Source organism: Belonocnema kinseyi, chromosome 3, assembly GCF_010883055.1.
Source record: "Belonocnema kinseyi isolate 2016_QV_RU_SX_M_011 chromosome 3, B_treatae_v1, whole genome shotgun sequence".
NCBI classification, from domain to species: Eukaryota; Metazoa; Arthropoda; class Insecta; order Hymenoptera; family Cynipidae; genus Belonocnema; species Belonocnema kinseyi.
In genome coordinates this window covers 28,833,234-28,836,590 of record NC_046659.1, presented here as the reverse complement: position 1 = coordinate 28,836,590, position 3,357 = coordinate 28,833,234, and positions in this window count along the sequence as shown.

Sequence of the window (3,357 nt, the reverse complement as noted above, 5' to 3'; positions counted from 1 at the left end):
AATTTGACACAAATCTAATACCTTCTCTTGATGAGAATGTAAAAATTCATTAATTTGCCATGAATAATGTTTTGATACTTCTTTTTTTTTGTTTTTTTTTTTGTGAAAAATAGCATTAAGGAAATTTAAAAAAAAGGAAATTTGTTGAAAACCTACACATGAGACGAAAAAAAATTAAAAAACATAAGTTGTGATGAGAATGTGCCCACGCAGCGGGCTGATTTTTTATTGTTAAAATCGTGTTTCACGGTTGAAACACAAAATACACATCCTATCAAAAATGTATCTATAACAAATTTGTAGATCTTTTTGAAATGCACCATTTTTGTGAACACAACTTTAACTTTATTTTGCACAGTTTAACCGAAAAATGTGATTTTTTATTTTTCATTCTTTTTTAGGCTGTCAAAATTTGAATTTTCAATTTTTTAAGAAAATTTAAAAAGTTGTTTAAACAATATTGTAAGACATTAAATAAGAAAGATTTTCCTTCTCTTGACTTTTTTTCATATCTTGCTTTATTTTGCTTAAAAAGTTTATTGTCGTGTGTTTTTTGAAATATTGTAAATGCTATAACTCTGGTAAACTTTGTTTTTATAGAAAAAAGTCATTAGCATAAATTGTTCGTCTGTTAAATACTATGAATATCCGTATAGAAAATGTTTGAATTAAAACAAAAAAGTGGTCTCAACCATTTTCAAAGTACGCTCACTTTTTGAATTTTTATCCAAAACGGCTGGATAACGAACTTAAGCTTTATTTTAGGACACTAAAACAGTATAACAAAGGCCAATCCAATCTGTCAATTCTTTCGAAAGTTATCGTGCTCACAAAATAAAAATCTACAGCCAGACACACACACACACACACGCGCACACACACACACACACACACACAGAGAGAGGCGAACAGACATATTCATAAAAAATGGAGGGGGGGGGGTCAAATTTTACACAAATCTAATACATTCACCAATATTTTTACACACTCCTCAATTTCCTTTTGCGCTCCACAAGTTATTGATGATTCCAAATTATTTTAAGAAATTTCAAAAGAGTTTATGTATTATTGTGCAATTACAAAATATTTCAAGTGTTTAAAAGGATTTTAGTCAATTGCAAAATAATTTAACGGGATTCAAAAATTCTTTTAAATTAAAAAAGATTAAAGTTTATAAATGAATTTCAAAAGATGGAAAGTAATATTAAAGAATTTTTAAAGATTTTAGAAGGGTTTAAAAAGTACAAAAGTTTTTTGTTTTAAAATTAATAAAAAAAATTTTGAATTTCTGTTTTCATTAGAAAATTATTAGATTGAAAATTAAGCAATTTGTTTGTAAATTCAATTTTCTGCTTGAAAATTTAAATATTTTGTTGAAATTTTGATTTTTCGGGGTTAATATATTTTTCAACTGAAAATTTAACTATTCAATTTTTCGTTGAAACATTATCTTTTTAGATGAAAATTCAAGTACGTTGTTGAAAATTTATGTATTTTGTTGCAATTTCGTGTTTTTTAAGAAGAATATTAGTCTTTTTGTTCATAAATTCATTTCTTTGGTTGAAAATTTGTCTATTTTGTTGTAGATTCAATTTTTTTTATTTTTAATTAATATTTTTAAATGAAAATTTAGCTGATCCATTTTTGGTTAAAAATCAATCTTTTTTACTTGAAAATTAATTTCTTTCGTTGAAAAGTCCATTTTGTATCTGAAAATTTAACTAGTACATTCTTGGTTGAATACTTATTGTGTCAGTTTAAAATTCGTTTCTATCTGCTCAATTCGAGTAGACCAAAAGGCTCAATTCGAGCAGACCAAAAGGCTCAATTCGAGCGTAGAAAGGTAAGGCCCGGGAAGAAATTGCTTCTTTAGGCCTAAACTAAATATTGGCTCTCACGAGGCCACAGCCAGATTTCCTAGCTGGAAGAATCTTGGCTTTCCTTCTGCTGGCCCTCGACAGGTTATTGTCTTGTGCTACTTATCTTACATTATTTGTATACTCACTTTTTAGCACTATAGTTTTTAATTAAACTAGATAAAAAGCTTTATTCATAAAGATATATTTAAAAAATAATTTCTATCAATTAATTATTTTCTCGAGGGGACCTTGTAAAGCCCTCAACATGTAAAACGGATAATACAGCTGTGAGTGCAAAAAAGTACATTAAGGTTCTTATTCTTAATTATACTTAAATTTAAAAAAGAACAAATTAAAAAAAATTACCGAAATACAAACTTTGAAAAATTTCATTCAAAAATTCTTTCAAATTAAAAAAGATTAAAGTTTATAAACGGATTTCAAAAGACTGCAAGTAATTTTAAAGAATTTTTAAAAATTTTAGAAGGGTTTAAAAAAGTACAAGAGTTTTCAAGAGATTTCAAAGATTTTAAATACTTGTTATGAATTCAAGAGATTTTTAGTGATTTTAAGGGATTTTGTGGCATTTCAATGGAAAACGAATTGAAAATCTTACAAAGTATGGCTGTGTCTAGGCGTCCAGAGTTCTGGACGAATAGACCAACTGTCTCGAAACGGCTATTCGTCCAGAATTCTGGAAGATTAGCTCACACACCTCGGATTGCTATTCGTCCAGAAGTTATCAGAGAAAAAGTACTTAATTTGACTCAAAACATTGTGTCAAATCATTTTATATCGATTAAAATCTTCAGATAGTTGAGGTTATGTTTATTGTCAGTAACTCCGGAGGTTTCAAAGCAAAGTTACCGAAGAGGGTCAACTTTTATCAGTGTCACATGGGTATTTCATGGTGTGACGTCAGCTAGCAAGATGTCAAATTGATATTCCCCATTTTTTGATACAATATATCATTTTTTTATAGGGGGTCCTGGAAAAGTGGTAAAGATGTTATGAATCACTCTACTGTCGCCAATCGCTATAAAGTATTTCTTTCAAGAGGGAGCTGCAAAAGGGGTTCAAGATGTGACCAATCACACTTCTGTGACCAATCACACTTCTGTGACCAATCACTCTCCTGTGACCAATCACTCTTCTGTGACCAGTCACTCAAACGTATTTTTTTAAAGGGGGAGTTGGAAAAGGGGTTCGAGATTTGACTAATCACTCTACTGTACAAGGCGCTACAACATATGTTTTAAAAGAAAGAGCTGGAGAAGGGGTTTGAGATGTGACCAATTACTCTTTTGTGACCATTCGCTAAAAACTAATTTTTTAAAGGGGGAACTGGAAAAGGGGTTCGAGATAGGACCAATCACTTTTCTGTGCCCAATCGCTAAAAGGTATTTTTTAAAAGGGTGAGCTAAAAAAAGTGTTTGCGTTGTGACAAATCACTCTTCTGTAACCAGTCGCTATAAATCATTTTTTTAAAGGGGGAGCT